The 19,902-nt window shown below is 42.6% G+C and overlaps 1 long non-coding RNA gene across 1 annotated transcript; it reads left to right on the forward strand.

Annotated features, from left to right (window-relative positions):
- Positions 1-12,207: 12,207 nt before the first annotated feature.
- On the forward strand, positions 12,208-19,676 carry LOC131506476 (uncharacterized). The gene is made up of 3 exons (XR_009258964.1): positions 12,208-12,504; positions 17,729-17,802; positions 19,516-19,676. It is a non-coding gene; the product is annotated as an uncharacterized LOC131506476 (long non-coding RNA).
- Positions 19,677-19,902: the final 226 nt, after the last annotated feature.

The raw sequence follows: 19,902 nt of genomic DNA on the forward strand, positions 1-19,902 counted from the left end.
ACTGAACTCATTGCTCTTCCTAGAGCACTAGAGCTGGCTAGGGATAAGAGGGTTACCACCTACACTGACTCCAAAGATGCCTTCTTAGTCTTCCATGTCCACACAGCCATTTGGGCAGAAAAAGGATCCCTCACATCCAAAAATATGCCCACCAAACATGCAACCCTCATAACCGACATGCTTGAGACTGTACACTAAGCCAAGGACGTGGCAGTGGTCCACTGTAAGGGTCATCAAAAAGGGGACTCAGAAATAATTCAGGCCAACCAGGCCGTAGACGGGGCTGCCAAGGAGGCAGCCCAACAAAAGCCTCCCCTACAGGGGCCTTCATACCCAGCCCTCTGCCACTGCCACTGACCAAATACACAGAAAAGGACAGAGTCTGGGCAAACAAAAAGGGATTTTTCCCAGACGACAGCAGATGGTATTCGTTAGATGGCATCTTGGCCGTTCCTTAAAATCTTCAGTGGAAACTAGTTAAAGCCCTTCATGACCCCACTGACTTAGGGGGAGATGCTTTACAAACTCTCGTTTCTAGAACATTCCCAGGTAAAGGACTGTCCCAGATGGCTCAACAAATAACCTCCTCTTGCCCCACCTGCACATATAACAACCCCCAGGGCACCCATCGGCCTCAACTAATCCAGCCGATAGAGAGGCATGGATCCCACCCTAGGGAAGCCTGGCAGATGGAGTTCACTCAGATGCCACCCTGCAGAAGAAACAAACACCTCCTCAGGCTTGTTGACACTTCCATGGGGTTGATAGAGGCATTCCCTACATGGACTGAAAGAGCAATTGAAGTAGTCAACAAACTTCTCCATGAAAGCATCCCTCGATTTGATCTCCCAAAGTCACTTCAGAGCGACAGTGGGCCCTCCTTTGTGGCCATCATGGTTCAATCCATCTCCAAAGCACTGAGTATCAAATACCACCTCCACTGTGCTTGGAGGCCACAGTCCTCTGGGAAGTAGAAAGGGCCAACCAATAACTAAAAGATATTATTAAAAAACTCACACAAGATACACCACGAAACTGGAAAGAAGCCTTGCCAATCACCCTTCTCTATCATCGCACACTCCCAAGGAGGCCCAGGGTCTGAGTCCTTTTGAGGCCCTCTATGGATGACCTTTCCTAACTACAGACTTCCTGGTGGATCCAGAGACTCTAGGGATACAAACTCATGTTATCTCTCTATCCAAAGACCAACAGGCTTTAAAGGAATATGGCCTAACAGTTTCCACCACCAAACAAAAGGCACCTCCTCTATATGAACCTGGTGACCAGGTTCTAATCAAGGTCTGGAAAGGTGGCTCTCTTGCACAGTTGTTCTCCAAAACAGACATGCCCCGGATCTGCTAACAGCAGCACAAGGAGGAACCTGTCCATTCTTGCAAGAGGAATGTTGCTTTTATGTCAATAAACCCCTCGAAGTCCAACAAGACATACGGGAACTTGTAACCGGGGCCACCAAACTTGAAAACAAATACACACAACCCCCCAGGTGGAATCCCTCCTCTTCCACATGGCAATGGGTTATATATACCTTTTATTCCCCTCCTTCTGGGGCCTCTCTTGATATTACTCTTTGGACCCAGACTAATCAATGTATTAGTATCCTTTGTCTCCTCCAGATTACAAGCCATCAATATTCAATTGGTCCTCAATCAAGGATGTCAACCTTTAGATGCCTGCAACTCTCTCCCTTTCAGAAGTGCCTTGGATGGACACAGCCAGACACCATTGCCTTCTCCCCTCGACAGTCCGCAAGTGATGGACTCACTAAATCTGCCCAACTTCTCCTAACAGTTCAAAGAAGTCACAGCGGTAATCTTCCCAATGCCCAATGATATAGGGTCCAGTCACTTGATGGGGGGGGTGGGGGGAGCGTTAGGCAGTCAGGTGTGAGTGAGAAGGGATAAAGCAGGTGCTGGCCACACCCTCCGAGCCATCCTGTGGGGTTAACCGAACAGGAGAGGCCTAACCACAGAGCCTCTGTGCAACAGCCGCAAGGGGACTTCCAAAGAGCTGAACATGTGCACAAAAAGTGCGACTTGCCCTTAGGTAACTCTGAGCCACAACAAAGCCTATTAGAAACTCATAAATATGCAATACACAAATAAATACAATTATAACAGAATGCATCATGGGTAGGCACATGCACAGAAACCAGTGTGTATAACCACTGTAATGCCTGAAGTTCCAAAACCTCCCACAAAAGACCACTAGAGTCGTAAGTCAAAGCCAAGCGGCAAGGGTCGTTTATTGCAGGTTTGAACTTGGTCCTCTGCGCACTCGTCGGTCGCCGGTGACACAAGAGGCCACGATTAGGGTTGGTATAGCGTTTTTATAGACAGAGACAAATAGCACAGGGGAGGTTTTTACTTGTGGCGGGAGGAAGAAAGGGGGAAGGGGGTAGGTGAGGAATGTGCTAAGCAAGCAGGTTTACAGAAGCGAGAAATGCCGGTTAGTTTGTATACAATCACTCATTCCATTACATATCAGACTACATTTAGGAAGTTTTACAGCCCATTCTACAGCGGGTTACAATCAGGAAAGGTCTCACAATGCTCATAGCAAACAGCAAGCAAAACAGACTTCTCAGCAATTGTATTTCTTATCAAAGATCCATAATAAGCAGAAAAGAGAACCTAGCTTTAAACTAAGGCAGGGCTGTCATTTGGATTCAAAGCTGTTCCTTTCAACCACCAGCTGTCCATCAAAAATGTCAAAGCCAAATTTACATACGCAAAAAGCTAGGGCTTCTTGGGGCCATTGTCACCCGCACTGTGACATTGGCCCGCTTTCTCTTTTGCAAGTGCACTATCCTTATTAATTCAATAAACTCTATCTCCCCTTTACGGTCTCAGGTCCCCAATTCTTTGGTGCATCAGGGACAAGAACTGAGCGACCCAGTAACAGTTGTTAAATGGTGATTTTTGGTCTATCATTCCTTCAATATATATGAGCCGGCATTCTTCTGAAAAAAACATTTCTATCACCAGCAACTGATGATAATTACAATTCCTCTCAAAAAGACATGGTAAAGGGTTATTTATTTTTTTCACTAAAAAATGTCAAAGATGTTTGCATAATAATAGGCTCTAGTGGTGGTAAGCACTTCGTTTTCTCCCTCCCTCCCCTCCTCCCTTCCTCCCTTTCTTCCTTCCTTTCTTCTTTCCTTCCTCCTCCCTCCCTCCCCTCCTCCCTTCCTCCCTTCCTCCCTTCCTCCCTTCCTCCCTTCCTCCCTTTCTTCCTTCCTTTCTTCTTTCCTTCCTCCTCCCTCCCTCTCCCCTCCCTTCCTTCCTTCCTATTATTGTGGACTCATGGATTCTTATTTATTCATTGAGTTACTATTAAACTCACAATTTTCTTGAACTTCAAAGAAGTCTAAAATTTGGCCAGTCGCAGGCCCTTCAAACTGCGTCTCTTGTATTTGTTTTACTTTTTATTTGAAATAATTTCAAACTTACAGAAAAGTTGCAAGAACAACACAAAAAGCTTTTTCATTTGTCACCTAGTCATTAACATTTTACATTTGATCTCTCATTCTCTCTCTCTTTCTGCTGTTTTTTTTCCCTGAGCCATTTGAGTACATTGTAGTCGTGATACCCATTAACTATAAACACTTTAGTGTGCATTACCCTAAAACAAGGCACTGTCCTAGGTCTCTGCAGGACAGCTACCAAATCTGGAAATCAACAGTAATACAAGATTACCGTCATCCCTAACTGCTTCAGTGGCCTCCTCACTCAGAAAGAAGTTTAGTGCCCAGTTCTTGGTAGATGGGAGGCATTTAGAATGTTACAATATGCGATCTAAAAACGAAATATCTGTTTCCTATGTAGTGTTTGCACTTCTGGTAACTGTCTCTAGAAATGGAACATTATTTCACTGAAAATTCTTGGATTAAGGTCTGGTGGAAGAAGATAATTGAGAGAAGTTAGCCATAAATCCAGTTCATTACTGTTGTTCTTCTCCAGCAAAATACATTCTTTTTCCATATAAGGACATAAACAACCACAAATAGTTACAGATTTACTTAAGAGCAAGGCTTAAAAAGAAGATTCCCAAGCATATGTGGGGCCTTGCTGACTTTAAAACTGCTTTTACTGTACTTGATCTTTTGAGATGCAAACTTAGTTAGAAGGCGCGTTAAAGTTTTCGGATATTGTAAATGGTTTCCAGGTCTTGGTCTGTGCATAGCAAAAGTGACTTCTTGAGATAAGGGTGTGAGATTTTCAAAACAGTCTCGAGCTCTCAAGGGTCTGTAAAATATGAATACTGGTGCTTGCTCCCCCCGCCTTCATGCTAATGGGATTTTTATTATTTTTTTCTGTCTCCCACATGCTGTTTTAAAAAAGGGTTATTTTCTATTTAGTTTTTGGAAGTAATTTTTTAACAATGAGACCCAGTCTAAATAAACTGTGAGGTGGCTTAATTACTTATTAATATAATCTTGTGAGATTCTTAAGTTACAGCTGATACATGTAGTGAAAGATACATACGTATATTACAGACATGTATCACTATATGCAGTTATACTATATGTGGCATAGATAACTAATATAGATATGTAAGTGATATATACATATATAGTTATACCGTATGTGACACACTATGATGATCACTTTCAAATCAAAACATATCACATATCACTCATGGATAAAGTAGTTACATGCCATAGATTCTAGGGCCATTCTATTTTAAACCCCTTCCATGATTTGTTACCTTCGGAGCTGGTATGTTACCTTTGGAGCTGGAATAGACTTCAGGTTTAAGGATTTGTGGCTTTCGTGGTCTTCTGTTTCTAGTGGCCATAGCAGGGTTATACCAGAAGCTTGGACTATCCTCTCTTCCTTCATCCCTTCCTTTCCTTCATGTGCTTACCCAAAGATCATAAACATGTCAATTCTTGACATGTAAGAGGCAACTGTCTTGCTGGCTTCCCTCATGAGCTTCTCTCTTCAGGAGTTTGCATTCCAATGCATTCCTTCCATGAATAATTAGGTCCCCAAACCTCCCGTCCCTGCACTCCCAATCAGGATCTGAGAAACAGCCTTCTTTTGGTGGCTTACTGGTTGCACTGCTTTCCATGTGAGTTTGACCTTAGTCCTTTCCTTCTGGTCCTCGGGTCATTAAGTATTTTATGATAGTTTCCCATTCTCAGGCCTGCCCGCTCTTTTTTCCCACTGTATCTGAGGTGCGAGATAAGCCACATGATTTTTCCTTTTGTAAACACTTAGAAATATGTTCTGAACATGCACAGGGTAAACAATACCTCTGATAGAAAATATAAATATTTTCTCAATATATGTTTACATACCTATTGCTTAGCCATATGATTTATTTGCACTCGACGAATGAGGAAGCCAGTGTGCATCTCCGTTTAAAAAGCCTCGTGAATTTTTTCTCCTGGAAATCCTACTCTTTCTAAGGGACACAGGCCCACTATGAAAATGTGCTGTAAAAACCCTAACCAGTGATCTCCGGTCATTGCCAAAGTGAAGGGACAGCTCCCATTTCATGAAATGAATTTGTTTTGATAGCAGCCGCTTGGATTACATGCTGTTTACAACCCTTTGTTAGACGGAGAAGAGGGCCATATGCGAGCAGTGTGACCCATGTGACCACAGAAGAGCGTCAGTCCTTTCCATGTGCATAAATATGTCCAGCCAGTCTGCCTGGCAGGCATGCGAACTCGTGCTTCCCCACTTCCGGACCAACCAACGACTATTTTTACTTATTTATGACAGCCTATCTCCAAAAAGAATGTGAGGCAGCTTGCAAAATTGATTAATAGCCATCAGAAAAACAGACTTCAGGGCCAAAGTCGGATTTTTTATCTGGAAGAAAGTTTCACCACACTCAGCATCACAGTTGATCAATGCCAGGAGTGAGCTAAAAATTGCATGGGAAGACTCATTAATGCTCATTATGTACTTTCTGAGCTCCGGAAATACAAATGCACTTCAAACATTACATAATATCTCAGGTTACATCAACCTAGACCACTTGCCATCATGGAAATGTTGTTGACAGCTTCAGAAAATAAAGGACATCTGTGTAACAAAACATACAACGCTTGTCTTTAATGAGGGCCACTCCTTGCCCAAATAAAAATCCGGTCCAGCTACAAACACACTTTTTTTATAAAAGAAAATAGGAGGTTTGGTGATTTGCTGTTTGCCAACCTGAAGAACTGCCATACCCAGGAAGAGTTTTGTTTTTTTTTTTTAAACACATACAAAGATTTCCCCTAAATAAGACCTAGAACTTTGGGATGATATTGTATTTCCCAGTATGAATCTTTCAGCGTGGGGATCTTGAGCTGTTTTGGATTTTCCAAAAATGCATGTTGTAAAATATGTCCCAAATCTGAATACCCGTGTCCAGCCCTCACCATTTCTTGCTTGGACTATTACAGTGGCCTTCCAACAGCTCTCCTTTTTTCTAAGCTCATCGGACTAAGGTCTGGTCTCTACAAGGCAGACACCGTAATCTCTGAAGATGGAGATCACATCACAAGTGCCTCTGTTCAGATTTTTCAAAGGCTTGCCATCTCACCCAGTTTTGTGATTTCGTTACATCCCCAACCTCTCCCTCTTAGCTGCTACTCTGATTCTGGCTCCTGCTCATTACTCTGTTGCTATTTATTATAGTTCCAACAATGCTGAGCCACTCCTCCCTCAGGTTCTTTGTACTTCTGTTCTCCCTACCTAGAACATTCTTCTTCCAGTTATCCCAAAAGTTTCCGCCTCAACGCCTTCAGGATTCTACTCAAATGTCATCTCACCAAAGGGAACCTTCTCTGGTCACCTTATATGAAACAGCACACCCTTTCTCTCTGTCAATATCTTGCTTTATTTTTCCTCGAATACTTTATCATCGGTTGATATATTGTAAAAATTTTTATTAGTTTGTTTGCTGTCTCTCTCTCTCTCTCTCTCTCCCAACTAGAATGTAAGCTCTATAGAGGCAGGATTAAGTTTTTATCTTTCTATATTCTGAGCGTTTTGTATTCTAGAACGTTGCCTGGCAAAGTGCTCGCTGTTTAATGAACAATTACATTTACCCACAAGCTAAGATATGGCATTTATTTGCTTTTGATTGAAATTCCAACTGAATGTGATAACACTGGTAAGGTCACACAGATCAAAAGTTCTGATCAGAAGTAATTTGGGGCGCTTGGCTGGCTCACTTGGAAGAGCATATGACTCTTGATCTTGGGGTCGTGAGTCCAAGCCTTATGTTGGGGTAGAGACTACTTACAAAAATAAATAAACTTTTTAAAGAAAGTCATTTATAGCAGAACATCATTACCATTTTTTTTTATTGTCATCTCCCTAAGGGTATTTTTCGACATTTTTTCCCTAGTTACCCCTCATGAAATTTTAATACCACAGATATATTGAATGTTCTTATGTGGTGTCTATATACTCACATATCTATATACCTGTGCTTTATGATTAAGAGTAAGATATTTTCACTCAGTCCGTAAGAACTAATTTTTGCCCCTATTGTGAATGCATGATCCGTATCTACATTGCCTAAAATTGGGAAAGCCATTACTTAGTATACTGCAGTTAGCCTGGTGGATAAAATCATCTTAAATATGGGGTCCAGGGGTGCCTGGCTGATTCAGTCGGTAGAGCATGTGACTCTTAATCTCAGAGTATGAGTTCAATTTCCGCATAGAGCTTCCTTTAAAAAAAAAAAAAGGGAGTCCATAGAAGAACAAACAATGGTCCTATTTGACTCTTTAAAAAAGTGGAGAAACATGAGAATAGGTGCTAACTTCCACAGTTACCTCGCTGGGCTATGTCTTCTATGTGCCAGTTCTATTCCTTCTTCCAAGTGATTGACAAACTGTGGAAAACACAGGAAATACACTGCACACAGAGCCCCTGCCTTTGGTTTCCTGACTAGCTTGCAGGCTATATTGATTTTGATTGTGTGCCTACTCTGTGTGCACTCTTTGTATTATTCAATGCTTTAAGATATTTTCTCCTGCCACATTCATGAGTGAACTCAGACCACAAGCATGCAAGAATCAAACAAAAAGCAATAATAAAATAATACACATGAAACTATGAGAAGTGTGATATAATAAGGATTGTATATTTGCTCTTTATCAATGGTTCCTGACAGAGCCTCTAAAACCCTTGGAATATTCTGAGTGATGGGAGTGTTTCTGTTATTCATAACAAGCCCCTTTCAACCACAGGGGTTTATGTTGATCAAGTGGCTCTTGGTAGGTGCCTAGATAGCTATGGGATGGGGGCTGGTTGCCCCGAACCGTGTGATTGGACGGTTGGAACTCTCATCCTCAGCCCCAGGACATGAAGAGAGAAGAGAGGGGCTGGAGATTGAGGTCAATGATTTCATCCTATGTAGTGAAATCTCCACACAAATTCCTAAATGGCATGATCCGCAGAACTTCCGGGTTGGGGGATGTGTCAGGATAACGTGAGGGTGGCGCCCTGAGAGCCGCCATGGCAGCCCCACCCCCACGGTTATACGTCGCCCCATGAATCTCTTCCATCTGGCTTTTCCTGAGTTGTCTCCTTTATGGTCAACTGGTAAGTGTAGGGAAAGGGTTTCCTCGCATTCTCTGTAGCAAATTCACGGGAATCCCTGATTTATAGCCAGTCGGTTGGACGTACAAGTGGCACCCTGGAACTTGCAACTGGCATTTAAATGAGGGCAGTCTTATGGGACTGAACCTTTACCCTGTGCAGTCTAATACTACCTCCAGGCAGTATCAGAACGGAGTTGAATTGTAGGACACCCAGTTGGTGTCCAGAGACTTGGAGAACTGGTTGTTGGTGTGGAAAAAAACCCACACGTTTGGTGTCAGGATTGTTGTGAGGAAAAACACCCCAGAAGAAGATCTGGTGTCATCTAGGACAAGGACAAGGCAGTACATAATTAAGTACCAGATGACTGGTCTAAGAGCCCGTGATCTTCAGTGTCTCCTGAGAACCTCCGGAGAGGTGCCCGAGAGGCTGCTGCGGGGATAGAGAAGGGGCAGGGTGTATATTAAATAAACGAGAGGATTTTAACCCTACCTACTTTGTCTTCCAAGAAACATTCTGATAAAATTTCATTTGCAGCAGGATTTAGGAGAGCATTAAGATGCATAAAAAACTAAAAAATACGTAAAAGAAGGGGCACCTGGGTGGCTCAGTCAGTTAAGCGTCCGACTCTTGATTTCAGCTCAGGTCAGGATCGCACGGTTTGTGAGTTTGAACCCTGCATGGAGCTCCGTGCTGACAGCGGGGAGCCTGGTTGGGATTCTCTCTCTTCCTCTCTCTCTCTGCCTCTCCCCTGCTTACTTTCTCTCTCTCTCACTCTCAGAATAAAGAAGTAAACTTTAAACAATAGTTTAAAAATAAAAAAATAAGATGATTTAATGCGACATGAAACCACTTTTGGTGCTCACCCCAAGCGCTCCTGCACCTTCGTTTCCCCTGTCCCTGAGTTCTTGATTTTGCTTCATTATTAGTCAGTTTGATTGTATTGTTGAGGAATGTTTTTTTCCAAAACAGGACGTGAATGATACATTTTTGAAGTTGCTGCATTTCTGAACATATCTTTATGTTCACTACAGTTTATGTACAATACAGTTTGGCTGACTACGACAAGCTGGATCTCAAATGATTTTGTCTTCATAGGATATAGGAGTTTCTTCTCATCGCCAGCTGTCCACAGGTGAAGAGGCAGGTGAATCTTACCTGCTTTCCCTTTGTTTTGTAGGTGGCTTGTCTTTTGACCTGGGTAGGACTTATATTTTTTTCTATCCTTATAATTCAAAATATGTGCCAGGATGTGTCTCTTTGTATCTTTTACTTCACGTTTGCCTGGAATTAAATGGCTGTTAATCGCCACTTACAGCTATGCAATCGCCTTCGACAAGTATTTTTTTCAGGCCTTTTTTCCAAAACCAACTCACCTGCGTGACGAGCTCAGTTCTCTTTCTTGACGTCTTCTCACATCTATCCACCTTATTTTTATTCTGTGATAATGCAAGTGTGTTTCCATGGGCCTAATTCATCGTCTTCCACTCCAGGTGTGTCCTCCGCACTTCCAAAGATGATTTTAATTTTCCTATTGCGTTCTTAGTGCCCTTTCAGTCCTTCCCTGTGCCATTAATGACCCTCTCCCCCTTTCCTCTATGTTACAGTTCTCTCATCTTGGACTATTTATTTCTTCCACAGCTTTCATTTCCTAGAAGCTTTGCTGTCTCTCATGCAACTAAGGGTGTTTTACTCCTAGTTTCTATAATAAATCGTGTTCAGAAGTTTGTCTTTCATTTGTCTTCCTGTGATATTTCCTTTCATTTTTTTTCTTCTTTTTTTTTTTTAACATTTGTTCATTTTTGAGAGACAGAGAGAGAGCACGGGTGGGGGAGGGGCAGAGAGAGAAGGAGGCACAGAATCCAAAGCAGGCTCCAGGCTCTGAACTGTCAGCACAGAGCCCGATGCAGGGCTCAAACTCATAAACTGTAAGATCATGACCTGAGTCGAGGTCAGAGGCTTAACCGACTGAGCCACCGGGGTGCCCTTCCTTTCATTTTTTGCAGGAAAAATTTTTATAAGCCCCATTTAGTTTTTGACTTTACTTGTAATCAGTAGAGACTCATTCAGTGTTTGCCAACAGAAACATACCCTAGATGAATCGCTGTTGCTCCCTGACCCTGAATGTAGATAATGAATGAATTCCCTGCTTAGATTATTAGGGGAGATAAGTTGATAGCGATTTCAGATTTCTAACTGATATTCATCTACTGCAAAATAAAAAATTATTTTTTCCATCCCCAATTTCTCATTCTCTGTGTGAGAAAATGACTACATAAAACAGTTTTCAGGGTTCCACTTTCTACTCCTACCCTTTGAGCTCTTTGTGCACAAGAACCATAGCCTTCTCACAGCGACGGAGGTGGCCGGTCTCCTCTTCTCCCTGGACACAGGCCAGTCTACCTATCTCAGTTCCCTTGCAGTTTGGATTCTAGCCAGAGGAATGAGTGGAAGTGATGTCTAGTGCTCCTAGGTCTGACCAAGCAACAGCTTCCCTATGCAGCCCACTCTCCCTCCCCACATCTGCTCACTGGCCGTTGGGAAACAATAGAAGCCACATGTTTTTATTGAGGTATAATTGATATTCAAAAGACTGCATATGATGGATGTGTACAATTTGATAAGCATGGGCTTACACACACATCTGTGATACCACCACAATATATAATAAACATATCCTTCAAAAAAAATCCCAAAGCATATCCATCACCTCAGAAGGTTTCCATGTGTCCTTTTGCTTGTGTGTGTGTGTGTGTGTGTGTGTGTGTGATAAGAACACTTCACATGTGGGGTGCCTGGGTGGCTCAGTCGGTTAAGCATCCAACTCTTGGTTTCAGCCCAGGTCGTGACTCACGGTTCATGAGTTCAAGTCCCACTGGGGCTCTGCATAGCTGGTCTGGAGCCTGCTTGGGATTCTCTCTGTCTCTCTCTCTGCCCTTCCCCTGCTCTCTTTCTCCCTCTCAAAATGAGTAAATAAACTTTAAAAACAAAACAAAACATTTCACGTGAGATCTACCCTCTTAATACATTTCAAGGTGTACAATACCACATTGTTGACTCGAGGCTGTGCGATGGAGCCCTAGAATTTATACATCTGGTATAACTGTTGACTTTACACCCTTTGAACTGCTTCCCATTCCCCCTACCTTTCTCCTCAAGAAGCCACATATTTAAGAGGGCAGAGCCTGTGGCACCTTGGATCCCTGAATCGCTGTGCGCAGACCCTGCCTCACCTCCTCATCACCATCGTGCAACTCAATTTTGACTACTGTGCGAGGGAGGGAAAAGCTCTACTGTATCAACTGAAATGTCAGCGTTTATTTGTTTCAGCAGTGAACATACTTAAACCAATATACATTCTCCTCCTTCTCTTCCTTCCCATCGCAGTTATTTCCTGTGAGTGGCTGGATCTGGAGAGACATAGGCTTGGAGAAGAGGGTGGGACTCCCGTAGGTAGGATGACAGTGCGTAGGCTACCTGCCAAACCACAAGCCTGCGGATAGGGACACAAGTCCTGTTTTCTGCTGTGTACAGCCTGCGGGTTTTGAGTCCTGTTCCATCATGAGGTATTTTCTTATACTTTAGGTGATTTTTGCTCTTTGAAGTGAAGACTGAAGAGGGAGTGAGCCACCTGCTTCTTCCCAACGCACCTTCATTTTCACTATTGGTCATGGGAGTTCGGTCCTCATTCCATGTGTGTTTTCCGCCAGGCCTTGGTTTTGGTGATTCCGGTATTAAATTTTTATTTGTTTGTTTGTTTGTTTGTTTGTTTGTTTTTAGTGTTGAAGCAGACACCTCTTGGAGTACGTGGCCTGTTCCAGAGACGTGCTGTTTCGTCACGAACCTCCAATTTGATGCTCATCAGCCAGGGAAGAATTGGATGTTTCAAATAAGATGAAAGGGAAGACAACATCGACCTCGGATGGTAAGACAAAAATCAGTACTTTAGAACATGTTTTGAACCAGTGAAATATTGTTTAGAGTGTTCTTACCATGATAATTGAATAACAACAATAGTGACACATTACATATGAGCAACGGTAGACGGCCTATAGGTTATAGCTTTACCATAAATGACCTCTTTGGTCAAAAAACATCCCCTAAAAATTCAGGAAAAATACAAGAGAAAGCGAATTAAAGAGTAGCAGAGTAGAAAAAGCAAGAAAAAAAAATCAGATGCATGTAGTGAAACAATTATCAGTGGATGTACGTTGCATTTATTTTACCTGAAACATTTAATGCCCTTTGTGTTTTAAAGGACAATTTAGGGGCGCTTGGGTGGTTCAGTCGGTTAAGCATCTGACTCCTGGTTTTGGCTCAGGTCATGATCTCACGGTTCATGAGATCGAGCCCCACATCGGGCTCCACTCTGACAGCGTAGAGCCTGCTTGGGATTCTCTCTTTCCCTCTCTCTCTGCCCCTCCCTTGTTCACACTCTCTCTCAAAATAAATAAATAAACTTTAAAAATAAACAAATAAATAAATAAATAAATAAAGGCAAGTTATATTTTTAGACTCAAATAGTTCCTCATTTATTGTTTCTACTTTCCCTCTTCAACGCATTATCTTTACTACAGTCGGGATGGGTTTTTTTGTTGTTGTTGTTTTCTATAAATAAGATCACATCAATCCCCAACTTAAAACCTTTCACTTGGAATAAAATCCAAATCCCTCTTACCTGCAAGATCTGGATTCTGACTCCTTTCCAATTTCTTTTCATTTCACATTTTTCTGCACCCCTGCATTTCTTCAGCCACACTGGCCTTTTGTCAGTTGCTCAAATACACTGAATTCTTTCCCACCTTAGATCCTTTGCCCACGCCGATCCCTTGACCGTGAAGCCCTTCCCTGCACGCTTCCGATGGCTCCACACATCTCATGTTAATATCCCTCCTGAGGTCAGGCCTCCTCTGAGCCCCTGTGTGTAAATTAGGTCTCCACTGCTAGATATTTGATTCTAGCAACGTATGTTTCAGAGCACAAGGCCACACTTGTTGCATTACTTGGTCAGTGCACTAGACAATCCCACTGGAGAAGAAGGGCCACGTGGTCAGTGAAGAGAACTCAATGCCATGGCCATGGCATTTAGCACCGTGCAGGCACGCCATAACTCCATAATATATATTTTTTAATTGTGGTGAAATACACCGAAAATGACCATCTCAGTCACTTTTAAGTGCAGGGTTCAGTGGCAGTAAGTACTTTCACATTGTCATATTGTCATTCAGAGAACTCTTTCTATCTCACAGATGGGCTCAATACCTGGTCCCTTTAGTAAAGAGAAAAATCCTTTGTAATGTAAAAAAAAATCCCTCCCAATTTAACCATTAGAGAAGTTCAGACTTTAATATACCTGATTTTATTTTTGGGTTTTTTTTTAGTCAAATTCTTTTTTTTTTAATGTTTATTTTTGAGAGAGAGCGAGAGGGGGAGGGGCAGAGAGAAGGGAGAGACAAAAAATTCCAAGCAGGCTCCATGCTGTCAGCACAGAGTGCAACGTGGGGTTTGATCTTACAACCCTGAGATCATGACCTGAGCCTAAATCAAGAGTTGGATGCTAAGCCGACCGAGCCACCCAGGCGCCCCCTATATATCTGATTTTCTTAACTAAGAAACACCTGTCAGGTAACCAATGCATACAAAAGAGCTCTAGGAATATTTATAGGGATAGACTGGGAAAATCAAATGTCACAGATAGCTCTGAGCAAAAAGGCTGAGAAAAATAATGTAAATAGGAAACTAGGTACATTAGTAGGTAAATAACGTAGAAGCAGCATATACATTTAAACTATCTTTTGCCTGTAGATGCAGGAAGATCTTTTACAAATGAATCCTTGTTTAGATGCTGAATTTCCTTCTAATGTGGGTTCTCCGAGGAGCATGTGGCCATTTGATTACATAAACAAGTAATTGGAAGTGTTTTTACTCTAAGACAAGAAACTACCCAAGAGATCACTTGTATCTGGGAAGAGTCAGTTTGGTTTGATTCCTATGAGAGGCTTGCAAAGCTGCGAGATCGTTAATTGCTTTGGAACTCTTACTGCCAGACGAAATCCTGTAGTATGTGTCCACAATGCTCAGAATATTCAACTAGGACTTTTGAGACTTGGAGAGGAGGGAGACATAAATGCATCTGAAAAAAAATTTTTTCAATGTAATAAAAAGGGATCAAAGCAAATTAGAGGCCATAGAGCAGATATGTACAAACAATTATATATTTATATAGTGTGCATAAATACTAATTAAAGTAAGTGGTGAAGGAGTGAGGGGAACTAACCTAATCTGGTTGGAAGAGAGTGTCCCCAAAAACAGTGATTTCATGGCCATGTAAATACTTTTCAGAACTAACACAATTATCAGGCACGTAGCTCAGATTACATACTTGACAACCCTTCAGACCCGCCAGTAAGCTTTGTAAATGCCCTTATAAATCATTATGTCTAAAATATGTCATCGCAATGAATTTTTATAAGAGATCTTCACGAAGGTCACCACATATTCAGCCAGGTCAGTTCTTTTAAGCTCCAGGGGATTTTATCGTGGCTTAAATCAAACCCTAACTAATCAATGGGAATTAAAGACAGGCTACAATCAACCCAAGAGAGGCAGTAAAAGTAAATGAACTGAGTGCACATCTCCAGGAGGTGTGTTCTCCAGGTGGAGAGTTTCTCATTACTAGATACCATCGGAAGGCAGCGCTGTCCTAAAGTGCTGAGCTCTGCAGTACTTTTCTGTTCCTATCAGTTAGCATAACATCATCTGGCTGCTGCTCTGGGTATTGATGTTATGTAAACATGCTTACGTAAGGAAAGGAGAAATAAACACGCAACCAACGCAGCCCGGGTTGCTGATCGATGCCAGAGCACGCATGTTTTGAATTGTGCTTTATACGCAACACAAAGCACTACTCTGATAAATTGGTACAGTAAGTTGCAAGCTGTTTAGAAAATGGCATCAAAATACACAGCGTGGTTATGCATCTATTCTGTCTTAACTGGCTTGTCACTTCCTACGTAGATCCATCTGTATTCCAACTAGGCCCTAATGGTTTATGCTTATGGGACACCTGGTTGATTTCTTTCTCTAATGCAAAATTGTGTCTGTAGTAAAGCCATGTCTCTTTGTTAACATTGTACTTGGAGATGATTGTCCTAGAGAGCCACTCCGTCTCTCTAGTTCCTTCTCCCCAGAAATGCCCAGACGCATCCTGGTTGCTATGAAGAACCGTGGCTCCGGGTTTGAATCTAGACTCCACCTCTTGTTAGCTGTGAGACACTGAAGAAATTACTTAACTGCGGTTTCCTCATGGGTAAAATGTGGGGTAGTACCTATCTCAAAAGAGTGGTTAGCAGATTAAAGGAGATAAGGTAGCAGGGCCTGGCACACAGTAGCTAATAAGTGGTAGCTACTTTGATAATAGAACACCCCGCTGCATTTGATGATGTGCACACCAGCCTTCCTGGTCCCCTCCAGGGGGCGCTGTGAAGGAGCTCTCTCGCAAACATGAGCAGAGGAAGCCCCTCAGCCACAGCGCTGCCTTTGGTAGGTCCAAGGCCTCTTCCCCGTTCTTGCTGGCCTCACCTCCCACGCCATCCTTTTTTTTTTTTTTTTTTAAGTTTATTTATTTATTTATTTATTTATTTTGAGAGAGACAGAGAGGGAGAGAGGGAGGGGGGAAGGGCAGAGAGAGAGGGAGAGAGAGAATCCCAAGCAGGCTCCACACTGTCAGCACGGAGCCCGACATAGGACTTGAGCCTACAAACCATAAGATCATGACCCGAGCCAAAATCAAGAGTTGGACGCTTAACCAACGGAGCCACCCAGGCGCCCCAGGCCATTCTTCATATAACATAAGCCTGAGTGGACCTTCATTGCTTTGCCACCAGTCATTTACGGGTGGAAACCATCCCTGGGCAGAAATCAAGAAGAGCCCCTGTGCCCCTACTGGGCATGTGCAGCTGGGTCAGAACACTGACTCAATGACACACACCCCCTCTTCCCTTCTTTCCCACTCACACCTTCTTCTGGAGCCCTGATGTCTGCTGTGCTGCCCGCCCCTTGGGAGCTTAGCTCTTATGTGTGGTTAAGTAAGCAACAGCTGTGAATCATACTCCTAACCTACACATAAATTTGGGGAGGCTTGTTTCTTGTATTTGCTTAGCTTGCTTCCTGAGAAGTGATGTCTCCCTCCTTTATCCCATATTGACTAATTTCTGGGCTGGCTGTGGCCATGATAACCTGTGGCCCTTGCAAACACTGTATAATTGGCCAGTTCTGTTCTTACTGCTGATCTATCACAAGGACAGTCTATGATGAAAAGAAAGTATCCGAGTTGGTCACTTTTTTTGACCTTGGTCTTGTTGTTGGTGAAAAAAGACTTGAGTTCCAATGCCTTCTAAAATTACTCCCAGGCATATTTTATTTAGACGTATAGAGGTTTGTTTTGTTTTAACAAAGATCCTAGTCAGTGAATGAGCCATGTTTTAATCTACCTCCTACGCCCTAGGGTTATAGGGATGGCCAAACACAGGACATGGATACTGGGCAGATGAGACCCGCAGAAGAATCGTGAGTCACATGTACTCACGGCCTAGAGGAGGACACTGATGTCATGCGGGACCACACTGGAACAGAATGAGTAGCTAAGGGCTGTAGCAGGTGGACCTTGTAGTGTTGAGAGAGTGAGGTGGCACCTGGTTCCCTCGGTGGTTCGTTTGAATAATTCTGCCAGTTGACAGATGACTGAAACCCATTCCTTCCAGATAAGCAGGAACTGCCTCTGGTTTCCTTGATAAGGATGGTTATTTGGCTGGGGACCTTATCCATGAGGTCCACTAGGACAGTCAAGCCCCCTCCCCCAATTTTACCAGATGGCAAGGTGGTCCATGATATAGGGCCTTCATTTTAGGTCTTATACCAGACCTGTCAACATTGTGAACCTCTCATTCTGTCGGTGAAGAACACCAGAGCAAATGGATTTCCCAATGGTGACCATAATTTGCTACAGGACCTTATTTTTTCCTACGTGTGACCCAAGACTATGACGAGGTAATATTGTGAGAAAGCAGCAATCGTTTGGTATCTTAAGGCAATAAGGCATATTATTTCATTTCCTTAAATATGTATGTTGTTCTATTCCTTCGATCTAGTTCCCAGTCATTAAGAGGGGAGGAAGAGAAGTTTAGGTTTCCCAATTTGGATGCCTTCTCAAAACAACAGAAAGGTATGTCATTTTCTTTTGTATTGTATATCCTCTGCTTCACAACCTCCCCCCAACCAACCCAGCGCCGATAAACAATTGTCTTTTCTTACATATTTCATGGCATATTTGTATTTCTATTTTTGGCAAAATTAGAAAGCCATGGAGGCTCAGTGCATGCCCTATATTTTGCAAAGGTAATTATCAGAAGGATAAGAACAAGGGGCCATTGTCTCTCTTCTCTGTGCCTTAGGTTATACAGCACTCTCCATGCAATATAGCCTCTAAAAGAATAAGGTAGACTGTATATAGCATTATAAAAAACATCTTTAAAAAATCAAAAGGTTCGGGGCACCTGAGTGGCTCAGTCAGTTAAATGTCCAACTCTTGATTTTGGCTCAGGTCGTGATCTCACCGTTTGTGAGTTTGAGCCCCACATTGGGCCCCCGGCCTGCTTGGGTTTCTCTCTCTCCCTCTCTCTCTGCCCCTCCCGTTTGTGTGCTCTGTCTCTCAAAAATAAATAAACTTAAAATTAAAAGAAATAGTAAAAATTTTAAAATGAATAAGAAAAAGTTTCAACTGGTAGACACCTAAAACAGTTCCTGGCATACAGTAGCTCTTATTCCAACATTTGTTAATAAGTGAATGTCTACAGTAGGTATGATTGAAATGAACCAGCACAGAGTTCAAAAAGATGAGCGCATCTCCGTGAAAAACCTACAGGGCTTACTTGCTGACTCTCAAGGTCAATTCTTTTCATGTTTGTTTGGTTGGTTTTTTTAACTTTTGAAAGAGAGACGGAGCACCAGCGGGGGAGGGGCAGAAGGGGGAGACATAGAATCCGAAGCAGGCTCCAGGCTCTGAGCTGTCAGCACACAGCTCCGTGTGGGGCTCAAACTCACAAGCCATGAGATCATGACACCAGCCGAAGTTGGAGGCTTAGTTAATGGAGTCATCTAAGCTCCTGTAGGTCATTTCTTAAATTGGACCACATGCCAGTGTTCTTCTGAGTGAAGATCGTGAATCATCTCCATCAGAATAACTTAAGATGGTTCTAGCTCAGTTTGTCTAAGGCCAAGAAGCAGCATTTCAAAGAGCACCCCTGGGGATTCTTAAGTCCACTGCAGTTTGAGAATCTCTAGGCTACACTAGTAATTAAACATGTGCATCATGGAGAAAAGGAAGGACTGCACTATAGATTTTTTTCTGCTTGTGTCCCTTGCATATTCTTATGTTGAAATCCTACCCTACAAAGTGACGATATTCGGAGATGAGATCTTTGAGAGGTGATGAGGCCCTCATGAATGTATTTAGTGCCCTTATAAAAGACGCCCCAGAGTGACCCCTTGTCCTTTCTGCCATGGGAGGTTCCAATGTGAAGACAGCCATAAATGAGGAAGGGGACTCTCAACAGACACTGAATCTGCTGGTGCCAGTGATCTCGGATTTCTGAGCCTCCAGAACTGTGAAAAATAATGTATATTTATAAGCCAGTCAGTTTATGATATTTTTGTTACAGCAGTCCAAACAGTAAGAAAGGAGGTAAGAGATTCCTCTTCTGACCAGCATAGGCCCACGGAATCACTGTTTCAGTCTCAGTGTGAATATAAGTATTTTCAGATTCTTTCATCACCTACCAGACTCTTCTCACCAACACACATATACATGAATTTCATGATGAAAACAGATGTGCCTTTGAAGTGTGCTTTATGGTGGTGGTGTTTTTCTAATTCTTAGGATTAGAAATTCTCAGGGGGCGCCTGGGTGACTCAGTCGGTTAAGCGTCTGACTCTTAATTGTGGCTCAGCTCGTGATCTCGCGGTTGTGGGACCAAGCCCCGTGTCGGACTCTGCACGGAGTGTGGAGCCTGCTTGGGATTTTCTCTCTCTCCCTCTCTCTGCCCCTCCTCGGCTTGTGCATGCTCTCTCTCAAAAAATAAACATTTTTCTTAAAAACAGAAATTCTTAGAATGTGTCTTATTCACTGTTTTAAGTTATTTACTTAAATCTAAGGCAAGCTAAACTGGAGACACCTAGGTCTCCATGCTCTAACTCATTTGTCTTTTATCATTTGGATACAGATAATTTTTTAATAACACTATACATTTCCTGTTTTCTCAAGTAG

Source organism: Neofelis nebulosa, chromosome 3, assembly GCF_028018385.1.
Source record: "Neofelis nebulosa isolate mNeoNeb1 chromosome 3, mNeoNeb1.pri, whole genome shotgun sequence".
In the NCBI taxonomy this organism is placed as follows: domain Eukaryota; kingdom Metazoa; phylum Chordata; class Mammalia; order Carnivora; family Felidae; genus Neofelis; species Neofelis nebulosa.